The sequence below is a fragment of the Salvia miltiorrhiza genome, unplaced genomic scaffold, assembly GCF_028751815.1.
Source record: "Salvia miltiorrhiza cultivar Shanhuang (shh) unplaced genomic scaffold, IMPLAD_Smil_shh original_scaffold_209, whole genome shotgun sequence".
Taxonomy (NCBI): domain Eukaryota; kingdom Viridiplantae; phylum Streptophyta; class Magnoliopsida; order Lamiales; family Lamiaceae; genus Salvia; species Salvia miltiorrhiza.
In genome coordinates, this window is record NW_026651501.1 from 83,537 (window position 1) to 101,731 (window position 18,195).

Sequence of the window (18,195 nt, forward strand, 5' to 3'; positions counted from 1 at the left end):
ATTTTACGAGTATTATTATTACTCCCTTCGTCCCATAAGAGTGTGCACTTTTTGTCATTTTAGGACGTCACACAAAAGTGTACACTTTAATTCTTTTTTTGGATATTTTCTTTCACTACTAAAAGTGGGCCCCTTATTCACTAATAACACACTTGCCTAAATTTTGATTTCAATCGTGAAAATATTAATATAACTATTCGGTTCGGGTCGGGTCAATACGGACCCGACCTGGCCGCATGCTATTCGGGTGTCTGCACATAATAATTTACGTAAAATAAATTTGGCCACATATATATAGTATTAAATAATACTAGCTAAATTAACTATAAAATCAAATCATTGTTAGGATCTCCAAAGAAACGAATAATTAGATGAATTAATCAATTTAAAACATATAAAACATATGCTCTAAGTCTTACTACATAACACAAGAGGCTCGTATTTATATGTGGAGAGAAAAGAAATAAAAATAGGAAATTACATATATAGTCGCGCATCAAATTTTTGTTGCATCTATAAAATTATTTTGTGTAGATGATCGTACGGTGCAAATCATTGACATACTTTAATAAAACACTACAATTATTATAACATTATGTGAATTGTCCACGACCTGCAAACATCCACACATATATTAAAGCCATTCTGAAATTATCCAATACAAAAATTAATTGAAGCTTGTGATAACTTCGATGATTCTTTCATTGCATTGGATAGGAGAATACATTTCCTTATTACTTTGAAAAGGGAATCACTAAAACGGCAAAACAATAATTTCACGAATTGACTTATAACCACCATTTTTACATTTATAGAAGTCTTGTACTTTTAGATCTTTAGTTAAACCAACACGCTTTCATATTAATTACTACCATCAATTTTAACATAAACAAATTTTCACCTAAAAAAATGAAAACAATTTTTTTATTAACTAAAAAAACTATTAATTCAAATTTAAGCTTGCAGTACTGGACTTTAAAATAAGCTACGAGTCAAATTAATTAGGATTCTCACTTTCAGTCCAAGTTCGATCCGTAGCTCATTGTAATCACGAAAATAAAATTGGTATCACGAGTGCTTATGAATATGGTGTCGGTGTGGTGACTTTTAAAGGGAGAAGATAGCGAACATGTGTTTTACGATTTTTTTTTTCCAGGATAAATAAGGATTGTAAAAATACTAATTTCCATATAACGTAAATTACCATATCATATCTTAACCATATCAACATATTTTTGGAAGATACATTTATGGAAGATACGTACGCTAGGAATTCATAAGTAATTATTTCTTATGTATTACGTTTTTTACCTAATGAACGTTATCTGATTATATTGAACGAGTATCACAAAGTAACGAACAATTCAGTTATCAGTTAAATTTTTTAATACGTTCGTTAAGATTATATAATGAATATTATCTGATTTTTATTGAACATGCACCACAAAGTAACGAACAACTCCCTTTATTCGTTATATTTTTAATATGTTCGTTAAAATTATATAACGATCATTATCTGATTTTTATTGAGCATGTATATATCACAAAGTAATGAGCGATTCCTTTGTTCGTTATATTTTTTATTATGTTCATTAGAATTATTAGCAAAATATTCAATGAATTTGTAGTGACCCGCTCTTTTATAAATATTAAATCCAGTAATGAGTGTTTATTTATGTTCATCAGTGAATGAAAATGGTTATTATTCTGATATGAATTCAGCTTATGATCCTGAATTTATATTGTTTAAGCAGTCAATGATATTATTTCAGAGTTATAACTGACTTAGCAAAGTCACGTTATTTATTTAAGCGAGATGGAATTAGATTTTATTTTTACTCAAGTTGTGGATTATTTCCGACTCGTGAATTAATTAAATCTGCGGATTTAATTTATATTCATTATATAACTTATCGATTTTAGCGAGATATCACATGTCGAAATCGAGATTTATGTAAATACAGTATCAAGCAGAATCGAAGCCAGTATTTTATTTCAGTTACGGAATCACCGAGACATAGAAAATACATCATTAATTCTTCTCTATTTTTTTTTCTTTTTATTTCCATCAATCTTTGACCACTCATTTTTCACCCCAACCATTCACTCTTTCCCAATCACTTTCCCCCATCACTCATCATTTTTCCTACCACTCATCACTCAAGTGCACTCCATCGTCCCTTTGCCTTCCTAGCCTACAAGTTCAGCCAAAACACTCCCTTAATCACCAGCAAACCAAGGGAAGTAAATAGTCTAAGCTGCTGCCAGAAACTCCAAGGTGAGATTTGGCTTTCATTCATCCACCTTCCTTCATTATTCACCTGCAATTACAAAAGTAACAACGCAAATTTGTTCCAGCCATTCCAGTGCAGATAATACCCAAAGATCCAAGAGTAAGAAAGAACATTGATACACTGCCATAAGCTCTAAGGTAAACCTTGGCATTTATCCCTCATCTTCTTACATTTGCAACCTGCATTTATTGAAAGAAACAAGTATGATTTATATCATTTATTTCAGAATCCTCCCATTTAATCCACCCACAGCAGCCAACCAACACAATCCACCCACAGCAGCCAACCAACACCTATACCTCAAGGTATTATACTATCTCAATTATTCAAATCTATACTTCATAGCATCAAAACATGTTTTATTAAATGGATATAGACTATACAGACAAGTATATATGCGTATAGACTTAGCCAAGTCATACTTTCCATAATCCAGCATAAACCATGTTATGTTGCTGATGAATAGCTCATTCAGTTTATACTTATAGACTTCACGCAAGAACTAGTGAAACAAAGACTAGTACAGAACACCATAGTTTCACAATGAATTGAGTTACGTGCATTGATAATTGAAAAGCACAAAAAAAAAAATCCTATCTTGCTTAACTGCGTTTAGTACCTTAGTGTGGGGCCGAGCTGGGAGAACTCGGTTTTTGTATGAGCGTTGAGCCAAGAACCGATGGGTGAACCATGAGGAAGTATGGATGGCCGAGAGACGGTGGTTGTCGCCTCGTTGCCAAGGCAGAGGTGCAGGGAAGAGCCAAGGGCACGACGACTCCCAACGACCCTCGCCGATTCTGGACCAGCAGCAGTGTGGCTGAACCGAGAAGGGACGACTGCCCAAGCAACTACCAGAGCCGACGGCCACTGCACGGCTAGAGCAGAAGATGAGCGAGGCCGACCGACTCCAGGCCGTAGCAGCAATAGAACGGCTACCAGCCATCAGAGTCTGACGGAGATGCATAGCAGCAGCGGCGCCGTTCGCCGGTTCCATGGCGGAGGCGGAGGATCGAAAACCAGAAGCAAAAGTAGAGGAGAACCAGGGCTCGACTCCCTGCCTTGACGTCTGAATCGGGACTGAACTACTCTGAGGAGGAGACGAGGCGACACCCTTCGCCGGGAACAGCGACAACAACGGCGGACTCTCCCCTGTTCGCCGGAAATCGTGTAGCAGCAGCGGTTCAAAATCCGCGGGGAAGATTAAGGCTTCTACTTTCCTTCAGCGAATTGGGAAGAAGAGCCGACGCAGGAGATCGAGTGAGACCCCGGCTGTTCGCCGGAAGTAGCAGCGGCGACAGAGACGATTTCGAATTCATGGAAAATTAGGGCTCGATTAAATTGGCTGATATGGTGAAGTGAGGAGGAAGCGAGAGAGAGAAGAGAAGATAAGTCTCGCCGTCGATCTTGCCGGCTCGGAGAGGCGACGGCGGCGCCTCGGCTGAATATAGAGCGAGATGGAGAGAGGCGTGAGTGAGGAGAGTTCTCGACTGATTTTGAGAGAGAGAGAGAGAACCGAAGGGAGAGAGAGAGCTTGAATTTTTGGAATATAGAGAGAGAGAACCGAGATGTTGGGGGGGGGGGAAATTTTGGGCTTTTCCTATTTTAATTAAAGTTGGGCTTATTTATTTTAATTGGGCTAATTTAATTAATTCTTTGGGCCTTGTTGATTTATTTTTTTATGGGCTTGAGTTGGGCTGGCATATTTATTAATATTGGGCTTCTGATTTTATTTAAATGGCCGATTTTAATTACTGATTGGGCCTCCGATTTTATTTATATGGGCTTTGATTTAATTGTTGTTTTGATTTGTATGGGCTTCATTTAATTGAGTTGGACTTTATTTATTTTAATAATTGGGCCATTTCATTGGGCCGGAGTTTATTTAATTATGTTGGACTCCTTATTTGGGCTTCGTTTCAGTGGGCCGATTTTATTTTAAATTACAGTGGGCTTGAGTTGGGCCGAAAATTTGGGCCTTTATTTTATTTTCTTTGGGCTTCATAATTATTTATTTTTGGGCCTTGTTGTATTTATTATAATTGGGCCTAATTCAATTATTTTGTTTGGGCTTTAGTTTAATTCATTGGGCCTAATTTAATTAATTCATTGGGCTTTGTTATTTTATTCCGATTGGGCCTCCTAATTATTTTCTTTAGGCCTTGGTTATTTATTCAACTGGGCCCTAAATTTTTTTTAATTACTTGAGTCCATGAATTACTCCAACTAAACTTTTCAATTTAATTATTGGAATGCCACGATTTATTTAAATCAAGCCATATTTGTTTAATTAATTATTAGGCTGCCTTATGTTGAGCCTTTTAATTATTTAATCTTATAACATTACTTGTTCCTATTTATTAAGCCCGATTAATTATGAGGTTATAAAGCGAATAAGTTGAAGTATTATTTATTTTCTATTGACTACGAGGAATGGGGTTTATTTAATTGGCGGATTAGAACACCTGAAGCGAACGGATTATTTTAGTTAATTACTCAACCACGCAAGATGAAACCTAGTTGGTATTTATTTGATCTGATAGTGAGGATTAATAGTAGTAATTCTCTAATATCATCTCGGAGTAATAAATCATGCATAAAGATCATGCATAATTAATTCTGTATTCTAATTATTTGAGGATTTTACTCGAGCAATATCTTATTTATATTCTCGTAATAAAGGTCAAGCACGAGATTAATAATCAGTCAAGGAGCTACTGTACCACAAAAAGTTTCTAACAGGTGGGCATTACTTTCATATATATCAAATGAGTTTAAATGTTACGTTCAAGCAAGTTATTTCATGACTAAATTAATTGAAGTTATTTCAAATATTGTCTTGCCATAAAATATTTAAATTTCAGTATGATATCTATCTGATGTGACTTTTATCATGTAATCGAATTCGGGTCTTGAGCAGTTGATAGCTATCCTGCCAGGGCTAGTGTACACCGGTGACCGTGAGTCATCTAGCGGGTTGGCCGGTCAAGTGACCGTGAGAGGTGGCCACCTCTCCGGCACAAAGTTCCAGATATGATAGATTACAAGAGAACTTAGACTGCAGTCGAACTTTAAGAATCACAAATGAATTTAGTAAGCTTGGGCCTTTTAGCGAAAAACTCCCTTGCTGTACTGTTTATTATGGCATGACAATTTACAGTTTTGAAGCATGTATTTTATACTTAGGCATACGTGCCCACTGAGTACTTTTGTACTCAAGCCCTGCATATATTTCTAAATGTGCAGGTTGAGCAGCTGCCGATGGTGATGAAGTGACGAGCGGGATTCTTTTGTCTTATTATGTATTAATGAACTCTAGGGTTACATGTCTTCATACATGTAATCAGAATCATATTCCGCTGCGTACTCAGAAGTTTTATGTTTATTTGGCTAAGTCAGAGATATCTGAACTTACTAGTTATTTGAGTCTATATGACTAAACTTCTGTTATATTATAAATATCCCTTTTGTTAAATGATGAATTGCGATCCTTCCTTGTTTGATTATCCCCTTTCTACCCCGCTTCTAATCTCCCTCCAATAGTCACGATTTCCCCGGCTTAATTATCCTTAATTAGGACCGGTCGTGACAGAGTGGTATCAGAGCCAATGACCTGCTCTGAACCCTAGAGTTAATAAATTTTTCTAGTATGATCACTAGTATGAAAGAGTCAGTCGGCAAAAGCTCAGCACTTCATCACATCGCTGTGTTCAACAGAAAGGAATGCAACAGAAAGTTTTGAATGTTGAAGTTTATATTTCGCCTTGATGCAAATGTTGATTTTACTTATGCCTTTTTATGGAGATGTTACTCAATGAACTTAGATGCGCTAAGGATGCATGATCACTGTTATGAACACAACAATAGAAGGAATTTAGCAAGAACATTTTTGCTTTTCTCTGTAAATTGAGGCGATGAGTAAGTTACAAAGTTAGTGAACCAGACGAGAAATCAACAAACAAAATACAATGGGGAGTAAAGAAAAGTGTCACACATGAGATAGTGACACGGGCATAGATCTTCGTTCGGATTATTCACGCGAGGCGGATACCGAATCAACTATCGCCTTAATCAGAGTATAGTGGGAACACTTTTCATAGTAATAAGAATACCCTACATAGTTTGGAAACTGCAACATAGCGGAGTTATCTCTTTTCAAAAACCTAGTTAGTACTAGTTGCAGCATATTTAAGACTTCACGAATTATATTCGAGTCTAGTGTTAGGCTATTATGATTATAATACCGTGGTTAGAATTTCGAGACCTCAAGTAGAATTATTACCTTACTGTTATAGATATGTTTGAACCCTACTGTTTTTGCCACCTATTTTGATATTCGTGAGTTTGATTATGCAACCTTCATGTATAGATGGCAAGGATGCGCTTTACCAGACGACGGCCGTTGCGTCGAGATGCTAGTCCGGATGCTATCAGGAACTCATATTTTACTTATCGCCGATGCCACGGTGATGACTTAGGCCAATTCTTGGCCGGCTTCCATCGACACTGGGTCGCTGCAAGAGACCATGGGATATCGGACTATGACGGAATGGAGCGGCTAATGGATTTGCTGCCATCAGAATGGCAGGGATGGGCGAGGATGATTTCCGCTCACTACATCACTCGTTTTGGCAGGTCCTATGACTTGCATTATGACTTCTCTGGATTTACTGCTGAGATCCAGGCACAATTCACTCGTTGGGGAAATGCTCCTCGAGGGCCGTATATACATCCGGGAGACCTTGCTCGAGTCGGAGTACCTTCGCCCGACGAACTACTGGACCCACTTCCGGAGCCGACTCCACCAGCAGCCCCTATCTTAAGGCAACCCAGGAGGCACGACGCTGAGGCAGGCCCCTCTAGGCCTCAAGCCTACAGAGATTTTCCACCTGGCACGGGTTCAGTGCCATTAGTCTGTGAGCCACCATTGTCATCGAGGCAGTTGAGCAAGGCAGAGATAGCAGCCGCTATGGCCGACGTTGACAGAGTCTTAGCCGATACCATTGATTTCCTCAATAAGGGAAAAGCCCCGGCCATGGACGACCGCCCAACTCTTCGAGTCACCTTGAAGATGATTCGCTCAGCCATCATTGACCAGGCAGCAGGTGAAGGAGGGGGTGAGTCGCACCCATCGGGCGGAGAAACAGATGAGGATCCAGAGGAAGATCCGGAAGAGGATCCAGAGGAAGATCCGGAAGAGGATCCAGAGGAAGACAGCCATGCCCCGACCCAGGGATCTTGTACCCTATCTTCTTAGACCGGTTTATATATATGTCTAGTATGATGTTATTTAAATATTCCAGAAACATAGATAATTTTAATGCTTTTTGTATGCCATATGCCGGCATAGTCTTTTGACTAGTATTAGTACGGATACGCGAAACCTTGGGGCGCTCTGTGATTGAGTACTTTTTGTAATGGCTTCGCTGGATAGCCAGTTCATCATGTGTGGTACTTACATAGATCTTTGAACCTAGATTTTTATGATGATGTAAAGTCCTCATTGAAGCAATTTTCCTATGTTATATATGGTGACCTTATTGGTCTTTCGTGGCAAGTCATTCCGCTATGTTTTATTTATATGTTCGCTTAAGTTTTAACAGGAGCAGAACTCGATGAGTTAAAGAGTAACTATAGAAATGATAGTATGTCCTTATTATATTTTAATGCGTTGACAACTTATGTTTTGACCTAATAGAATGCCGCCAAAACGAGGACGACCAAGAGGAGGGGGCAGGATTCCCCGAAATGAAAGAAGAGACCCAGAAACAGTGCCAGAACCAGAACCCGAAATAGTTCAACCACCTGTTCAGCCAGAACGACGGATTGAAGAATTATTTTTGCGACAGAACCCACCTACTTTCAACGGGACAGGAGACCCGGCAGAAGCTGAAACTTGGGTTCGCGCTATTGAACGTATTTTCAACTTCCTGCGTTGCACCGACCAAGAACGCCTGACTTGTATGTCCTTTCAGTTGACTGGGTCAGCTGATTTCTGGTGGGAAGCAAGGATGAAAACGATGACAGCAGAGCAGTTAGAAAATCTGACCTGGGAACAATTCAAAGCCGGTATATATGACAAGTATATTCCCAAGAGCTACCGCAAGAAAAAGGAAGCTGAATTTTACAATCTGAAACAAGGGAAGATGTCGGTAACTCAATACGACAGGATGTTCTGCGATATGTCTAGATATGCACCGGAACAAGTTGACACAGATGAGAAGATGGCTGAAAAGTTTTGTGCCGGTCTGAGGCACGAAATTAGGATGGCTTTGGCAAGCCACGGAGGATTGTCTTACACTGAGTCGCTCAGCCGAGCATTAGACATTGAAGCAGCCATGCCAGGAGAAAGACCTGCAACTGTACCTACGCCAGCACCTTCACATGATCAGAATCATAATCAAAATTTTAGAGGAAAGAGGAGATGGGACAACAGTAACCCGAACCAAGGTGAGAAGAGGCCATGGCAGGGACGGGTTTTCCAGTCACAGGGCTATGGAGGCCAGAGTGCACCGAAACAGATGGGAAATAACCAACAGAGGGCCCCACATTGTCCCAAATGTAACAAAAATCATGTGGGAATCTGTAAGGCCGGCAGTGATAGTTGCTATATCTGTAACCAGAAAGGGCACTATGCAAACCGGTGCCCGAATAAGCAACATGGAACGAGTTCAAGGCCAAACCCACCTATCCAGGCTCCGCATCTTCGAGCAATTCAAGCTTTGCCCCAACCATACCCAAGGCAGCAACCACAGTATCAGCAGCCACAGCAGCACCAACAGCTACAGTACCAACCACAACCTCAACAACCATATCAGCAACAGGCCCGCCAACAACAGCAGCGACAACAGAAACAACATGAAAAACCTCGTCATGCTAGAGCCTATGCTATGAGGCAGAAGCAGCCCGAGAACAACCAGGGAAACCTGGCAGGTATGGGCATGCTACTCAATACTCCTGTTGTACTTCTATTTGATACGGGCGCATCGCATACTTTCATTTCAAGTACATGTGTTGATACATTAAAACTTAAAATGGAAAGAGCTGACCAGGAGTTGAGTATATCATCACCTATAGGAGGAATGACGACAGTAGATCATGTGTGCTTGAACCTAGAACTGAACATAGGGTCACTCAAGATTGTAGTGAACAACTCCTATGTTATACCGATGGGAGATGTGGACATAATCCTAGGAATGGACTGGCTAGCCGAGAACTATGCCACCATCCTTTGTAACGAAAGACGGATATCGTTTCGACCCCCAGGAAGGGAGCCGTCACATTTCCACGGAATTAGTATGGGAAGAAGAAAGATGATCATCTCCGCCCTACAAGCAACGAAAATGATGAAGAAGGGATACCCAGCTTACCTCGTATACTTGCACGGAGAACTGGGTACTGAAAAGAGTATAGAAGATGTAGCAATTGTACGGGACTTTTCAGATGTATTTCCAGAGATTCTGCCAGGGCCACCACCGGACAGACCAATTGAGTTTACCATTGATTTGGAGCCCGGGGCAGCTCCCATTTCGAAGGCACCATACCGGATGGCTCCTAAAGAGTTGGAAGAACTCAAAATACAACTGCAAGAACTTTTGGAACTTGGATTCATTAGGCCAAGTGTATCACCTTGGGGTGCACCTGTACTTTTTGTGAAGAAAAAGGATGGCACATTGAGAATGTGCATAGACTATAGGGAACTGAATAAAGTGACACTGAAGAACAAATATCCTCTACCAAGGATAGATGACCTCTTCGACCAGCTCAAGGGAGCAAGCGTGTTCTCGAAGATTGATTTGCGGTCTGGTTATCACCAGCTGAAGATTCGACCAGAAGACGTACCTAAGACGGCATTTCGAACTAGGTATGGCCACTACGAATTTGTAGTTGTGCCATTCGGGCTAACTAATGCGCCAGCCGTGTTCATGGACCTCATGAATCGAGTATTCCATCCGTATTTAGACAAATTTGTCTTGGTATTCATAGATGACATCCTGATCTACTCGAAGAACGATAAAGACCATGAGGAACATCTGAGAATTGTTCTAGAAACGTTGAGGACAGAGCGCCTTTATGCCAAATTCAGCAAGTGTGAGTTTTGGCTCAGCGAAGTCACGTTTTTAGGACATATTGTATCATCAGAAGGGATTAAAGTGGACCCTGAAAAAGTGCAAGCAGTGCGCGAATGGAAATCGCCTACTAACCCTAATGAGATAAGAAGTTTCTTAGGATTGGCAGGTTACTATAGGAGGTTTATGGAAGGATTTTCCAAAATTGCAAGGCCAATGACGCAACTACTCAGGAAGGGAATAAAATTTTCTTGGACAGAGGAGTGCGAGAAGAGCTTCCAAGAACTTAAGGAGAAGTTAACTACGGCACCAGTGTTAGCCGTCCCAACAGCTGATAAGGAATACATGATCTACACAGACGCGTCCAAAAATGGACTTGGTTGCGTGCTGATGCAAGAAGGAAGAGTGATAGCATATGCGTCACGACAGCTTAGGCCACATGAACTGAATTACCCGACTCATGATCTGGAATTAGCTGCAGTGGTGCATGCGCTGAAGATTTGGAGGCACCACCTATATGGAGTTAGGTGTGAAATATTCACAGATCATAAAAGCCTGAAATACTTTTTCGAGCAAAAGGACCTCAACATGAGACAAAGGAGATGGCTCGAACTAGTGAAAGACTATGACTGCGGTATTAACTACCACCCAGGCAAGGCCAACGTAGTGGCTGATGCATTGAGTCGTAAGACCCAATCTAAATTGGGAGCTCTCATCACTCGAGAGACGGTGCTCATAAGGGAATTTAGCAAAATGAGCATAGAAGTGGTTAAACCACCAGGGACGATAGCAAGCGTTGTGGCAACAGTACCTAACTTGAGGAAGATGATCGTAGAAGCACAAAGAAAAGACGGGAAGATGGAAAAACTACGGGAAGCAGTAAGAAAAGGAGGCGTCAAGAATTATCAAGAAGCATCAGATAATGTTATCCTCTTTGAAGGAAGAATATGCATCCCCCACGATGATGAGCTTAAGGATAGAATCATGAGTGAGGCTCACGATACCCCTTATACTGCTCACCCAGGCAGTACTAAGATGTATCAGGACCTAAAGAAACACTTTTGGTGGGAAGGAATGAAGAGAGACATAGCGTCATTTGTGGAGAAATGCCTAGCATGCCAACAGGTGAAGGCCTTACATCAAAGGCCATATGGAAAACTACAACCGTTGGAAATTCCAAAATGGAAGTGGGAGCACATCGCAATGGATTTTGTGACCAGTTTGCCCAAAACAAAGAGAGGGAACACTGCCATTTGGGTAATAGTGGATCGACTCACAAAATGTGCTCATTTTATACCAATACCGATCACACATGGGTCAGACAAGCTAGCTCAGTTGTATGTTCGAGAGATTGTACGTTTACACGGTGTACCCGTGTCGATCACTTCAGACCGAGACTCAAAATTTACTTCTAGATTTTGGATGAGCTTACAGAAGGAGTTAGGCACGAGGTTAAATTTCAGCACCGCCTTCCACCCGCAGACAGATGGGCAGTCTGAAAGGACAATTCAGACCCTCGAAGATATGTTGAGAACAGTGGTCCTAGACAGGGGTGGAAGTTGGGAAGCAGTGCTGCCGTTGATTGAATTTGCCTATAATAACAGTTATCAGGCGACTATTGATATGGCACCATATGAGGCATTATATGGAAGAAAATGTAGATCACCGCTTTATTGGGATGAAGTGGGTGAGAGAAAAGTTTTAGGACCAGACATGGTAAACGAGATGGTTGAGATAGTCCGCCAGATCAGAGGGCGAATAAAAGAGGCACAAGATAGACAGAAATCTTACGCTGATGCACGTCGAACTGAGTTATGTTTTGAAATAGGAGACAAGGTCTTCCTAAAGGTATCTCCTACCAAGGGGATAACTAGGTTTGGTGTCAAGGGAAAACTTAGGCCCCGATTCGTAGGACCTTATGAGATTTTGGAGAGAATAGGCCCAGTAGCCTATAGGTTGGCGTTACCGCCAAGCTTTGGAAACGTTCACAATGTTTTCCACGTATCACAACTCAGGAAATACGTTTTCGATCCAAAGCACATAATCCACCAAGAAGAGATGATCCTTTGTCCAGACTTGAGCTATGAAGAAAGACCAGAGGCCATTCTAGATCGAAAAGTACAACAACTCAGGAATAAGGCAATCACATCAGTGAAAGTCTTATGGAGACACCACGGACAAGAGGAAGCCACGTGGGAGCTTGAAGACAAAATGAAGGATAAATACCCCGAACTGTTTTAGAAGAAATATGCAAATTTCGGGACGAAATTTTTGTTAAGAGGGGTAGTATGTAGTGACCCGCTCTTTTATAAATATTAAATCCAGTAATGAGTGTTTATTTATGTTCATCAGTGAATGAAAATGGTTATTATTCTGATATGAATTCAGCTTATGATCCTGAATTTATATTGTTTAAGCAGTCAATGATATTATTTCAGAGTTATAACTGACTTAGCAAAGTCACGTTATTTATTTAAGCGAGATGGAATTAGATTTTATTTTTACTCAAGTTGTGGATTATTTCCGACTCGTGAATTAATTAAATCTGCGGATTTAATTTATATTCATTATATAACTTATCGATTTTAGCGAGATATCACATGTCGAAATCGAGATTTATGTAAATACAGTATCAAGCAGAATCGAAGCCAGTATTTTATTTCAGTTACGGAATCACCGAGACATAGAAAATACATCATTAATTCTTCTCTATTTTTTTTTCTTTTTATTTCCATCAATCTTTGACCACTCATTTTTCACCCCAACCATTCACTCTTTCCCAATCACTTTCCCCCATCACTCATCATTTTTCCTACCACTCATCACTCAAGTGCACTCCATCGTCCCTTTGCCTTCCTAGCCTACAAGTTCAGCCAAAACACTCCCTTAATCACCAGCAAACCAAGGGAAGTAAATAGTCTAAGCTGCTGCCAGAAACTCCAAGGTGAGATTTGGCTTTCATTCATCCACCTTCCTTCATTATTCACCTGCAATTACAAAAGTAACAACGCAAATTTGTTCCAGCCATTCCAGTGCAGATAATACCCAAAGATCCAAGAGTAAGAAAGAACATTGATACACTGCCATAAGCTCTAAGGTAAACCTTGGCATTTATCCCTCATCTTCTTACATTTGCAACCTGCATTTATTGAAAGAAACAAGTATGATTTATATCATTTATTTCAGAATCCTCCCATTTAATCCACCCACAGCAGCCAACCAACACAATCCACCCACAGCAGCCAACCAACACCTATACCTCAAGGTATTATACTATCTCAATTATTCAAATCTATACTTCATAGCATCAAAACATGTTTTATTAAATGGATATAGACTATACAGACAAGTATATATGCGTATAGACTTAGCCAAGTCATACTTTCCATAATCCAGCATAAACCATGTTATGTTGCTGATGAATAGCTCATTCAGTTTATACTTATAGACTTCACGCAAGAACTAGTGAAACAAAGACTAGTACAGAACACCATAGTTTCACAATGAATTGAGTTACGTGCATTGATAATTGAAAAGCACAAAAAAAAAAAATCCTATCTTGCTTAACTGCGTTTAGTACCTTAGTGTGGGGCCGAGCTGGGAGAACTCGGTTTTTGTATGAGCGTTGAGCCAAGAACCGATGGGTGAACCATGAGGAAGTATGGATGGCCGAGAGACGGTGGTTGTCGCCTCGTTGCCAAGGCAGAGGTGCAGGGAAGAGCCAAGGGCACGACGACTCCCAACGACCCTCGCCGATTCTGGACCAGCAGCAGTGTGGCTGAACCGAGAAGGGACGACTGCCCAAGCAACTACCAGAGCCGACGGCCACTGCACGGCTAGAGCAGAAGATGAGCGAGGCCGACCGACTCCAGGCCGTAGCAGCAATAGAACGGCTACCAGCCATCAGAGTCTGACGGAGATGCATAGCAGCAGCGGCGCCGTTCGCCGGTTCCATGGCGGAGGCGGAGGATCGAAAACCAGAAGCAAAAGTAGAGGAGAACCAGGGCTCGACTCCCTGCCTTGACGTCTGAATCGGGACTGAACTACTCTGAGGAGGAGACGAGGCGACACCCTTCGCCGGGAACAGCGACAACAACGGCGGACTCTCCCCTGTTCGCCGGAAATCGTGTAGCAGCAGCGGTTCAAAATCCGCGGGGAAGATTAAGGCTTCTACTTTCCTTCAGCGAATTGGGAAGAAGAGCCGACGCAGGAGATCGAGTGAGACCCCGGCTGTTCGCCGGAAGTAGCAGCGGCGACAGAGACGATTTCGAATTCATGGAAAATTAGGGCTCGATTAAATTGGCTGATATGGTGAAGTGAGGAGGAAGCGAGAGAGAGAAGAGAAGATAAGTCTCGCCGTCGATCTTGCCGGCTCGGAGAGGCGACGGCGGCGCCTCGGCTGAATATAGAGCGAGATGGAGAGAGGCGTGAGTGAGGAGAGTTCTCGACTGATTTTGAGAGAGAGAGAGAGAACCGAAGGGAGAGAGAGAGCTTGAATTTTTGGAATATAGAGAGAGAGAACCGAGATGTTGGGGGGGGGGAAATTTTGGGCTTTTCCTATTTTAATTAAAGTTGGGCTTATTTATTTTAATTGGGCTAATTTAATTAATTCTTTGGGCCTTGTTGATTTATTTTTTTATGGGCTTGAGTTGGGCTGGCATATTTATTAATATTGGGCTTCTGATTTTATTTAAATGGCCGATTTTAATTACTGATTGGGCCTCCGATTTTATTTATATGGGCTTTGATTTAATTGTTGTTTTGATTTGTATGGGCTTCATTTAATTGAGTTGGACTTTATTTATTTTAATAATTGGGCCATTTCATTGGGCCGGAGTTTATTTAATTATGTTGGACTCCTTATTTGGGCTTCGTTTCAGTGGGCCGATTTTATTTTAAATTACAGTGGGCTTGAGTTGGGCCGAAAATTTGGGCCTTTATTTTATTTTCTTTGGGCTTCATAATTATTTATTTTTGGGCCTTGTTGTATTTATTATAATTGGGCCTAATTCAATTATTTTGTTTGGGCTTTAGTTTAATTCATTGGGCCTAATTTAATTAATTCATTGGGCTTTGTTATTTTATTCCGATTGGGCCTCCTAATTATTTTCTTTAGGCCTTGGTTATTTATTCAACTGGGCCCTAAATTTTTTTTAATTACTTGAGTCCATGAATTACTCCAACTAAACTTTTCAATTTAATTATTGGAATGCCACGATTTATTTAAATCAAGCCATATTTGTTTAATTAATTATTAGGCTGCCTTATGTTGAGCCTTTTAATTATTTAATCTTATAACATTACTTGTTCCTATTTATTAAGCCCGATTAATTATGAGGTTATAAAGCGAATAAGTTGAAGTATTATTTATTTTCTATTGACTACGAGGAATGGGGTTTATTTAATTGGCGGATTAGAACACCTGAAGCGAACGGATTATTTTAGTTAATTACTCAACCACGCAAGATGAAACCTAGTTGGTATTTATTTGATCTGATAGTGAGGATTAATAGTAGTAATTCTCTAATATCATCTCGGAGTAATAAATCATGCATAAAGATCATGCATAATTAATTCTGTATTCTAATTATTTGAGGATTTTACTCGAGCAATATCTTATTTATATTCTCGTAATAAAGGTCAAGCACGAGATTAATAATCAGTCAAGGAGCTACTGTACCACAAAAAGTTTCTAACAGGTGGGCATTACTTTCATATATATCAAATGAGTTTAAATGTTACGTTCAAGCAAGTTATTTCATGACTAAATTAATTGAAGTTATTTCAAATATTGTCTTGCCATAAAATATTTAAATTTCAGTATGATATCTATCTGATGTGACTTTTATCATGTAATCGAATTCGGGTCTTGAGCAGTTGATAGCTATCCTGCCAGGGCTAGTGTACACCGGTGACCGTGAGTCATCTAGCGGGTTGGCCGGTCAAGTGACCGTGAGAGGTGGCCACCTCTCCGGCACAAAGTTCCAGATATGATAGATTACAAGAGAACTTAGACTGCAGTCGAACTTTAAGAATCACAAATGAATTTAGTAAGCTTGGGCCTTTTAGCGAAAAACTCCCTTGCTGTACTGTTTATTATGGCATGACAATTTACAGTTTTGAAGCATGTATTTTATACTTAGGCATACGTGCCCACTGAGTACTTTTGTACTCAAGCCCTGCATATATTTCTAAATGTGCAGGTTGAGCAGCTGCCGATGGTGATGAAGTGACGAGCGGGATTCTTTTGTCTTATTATGTATTAATGAACTCTAGGGTTACATGTCTTCATACATGTAATCAGAATCATATTCCGCTGCGTACTCAGAAGTTTTATGTTTATTTGGCTAAGTCAGAGATATCTGAACTTACTAGTTATTTGAGTCTATATGACTAAACTTCTGTTATATTATAAATATCCCTTTTGTTAAATGATGAATTGCGATCCTTCCTTGTTTGATTATCCCCTTTCTACCCCGCTTCTAATCTCCCTCCAATAGTCACGATTTCCCCGGCTTAATTATCCTTAATTAGGACCGGTCGTGACAGAATTAAAGCTGTAACTTTTCTGAAAACCTACCTATTCAAATCACCGCGCGCCACTGATAAAAAAAATTAGTTATAGTATATAGGATCACATAAAAATAAGTTAAATATCTAATTAAAGGAACCCAAACTAAAATCTGATCTAACTAAAGGAACCCAAACAAAAATCTGATCTAACTAAAGGAACCCAACAAAAATCTGTTCTAATAAGGTTCGAGTCTTAATTTAAATCTAATTCCAAACCAAAATATTAGGGTTGATGTAGACATAAGCTTTAGTAGAACCACTGATATATATATATATATATATATATATATATATATATATATATATGGTGATTAATGGCTAGAACCACTGCTTAATGGCTATAGAGCTTTAAAAAGGATATTGTGTTGTCCGAAAAATAGCTAGGGCTCAATGTCAGTTATATCCTAGAGAAACAATTTTATATCCAATAATGAAATATTTTTAAACTTTATCCCGATATCACTTTTCAGTGCCAAGAAACACAATTGGGAAACGAAGATAAACACCCTAAACTTCATACCTCGAGTTTTCGAACCTAATTCTCAATGTCGTTTTCTGACGTCGGAAAATGATCTCGGGATAAAATAAAAATTATTTGTATTCAATGATTTTTATTTGAATCTGTATATTAATTGTCATTATCTTTTTATTGCAATAAAATTTACACCAAGCTCAATTATTGTAGTGACCCGCTCTTTTATATATTTTAAATCCAGTAATGAGTGTTTATTTTTGTTCATCAGTGAATGAAAACGGTTATTATCCTGATATGAATTCAGCTTATGATCCTGAATTCATATTATTAAAGCAGTCAATGATATTATTTCAGAGTTATAACTGACTTAGCAAAGTCACGTTAATTAATTAAGCGAGATGAGACTATCGATTCTATTATTTATAATTACTTAAGTCGTGGATTATTTCCGGCTTGTGAGGAGAATTAAATCTACGGATTTAATTTAGATTTATTTTACAGTCCATCGATGCTAGCAAGCAAGAAATCAAATATCGTGCGAGTATATATATATACGCTACATTAGTAAGAATTCAAGATTAGTATTTCATTAAGCGCATTACTGTACTACAAGTTATAATTCCCAAGAGGCAAGAGCATTACTTCAGCCATATCCCACATTACTACACATCAAATGCAACACCATTCCTTGTTTAATACCATCAGCCGACAAGGAATCAATAAAGGAAAATCATTAAAGCAATAAAGGAAAATCATTAAGGTTAGTGGAAAGAAATAAGTGTGCTGC

The 18,195-nt window shown here is 39.6% G+C and overlaps 2 long non-coding RNA genes across 2 annotated transcripts; both read right to left on the bottom strand.

Moving 5' to 3' along the window:
* Positions 1–1,973: 1,973 nt before the first annotated feature.
* On the bottom strand, positions 1,974–3,199 carry LOC131003395 (uncharacterized). The gene is made up of 2 exons (XR_009094633.1): positions 2,914–3,199; positions 1,974–2,321 (listed from the first exon to the last, which is right to left on the bottom strand). It is a non-coding gene; the product is annotated as an uncharacterized LOC131003395 (long non-coding RNA).
* A 9,800-nt stretch (positions 3,200–12,999) lies between these two features.
* LOC131003396 (uncharacterized) lies at positions 13,000–14,226 on the bottom strand. Its single transcript, XR_009094634.1, has 2 exons — positions 13,941–14,226; positions 13,000–13,347 (listed from the first exon to the last, which is right to left on the bottom strand). It is a non-coding gene; the product is annotated as an uncharacterized LOC131003396 (long non-coding RNA).
* Between the last annotated feature and the right edge of the window lie 3,969 nt (positions 14,227–18,195).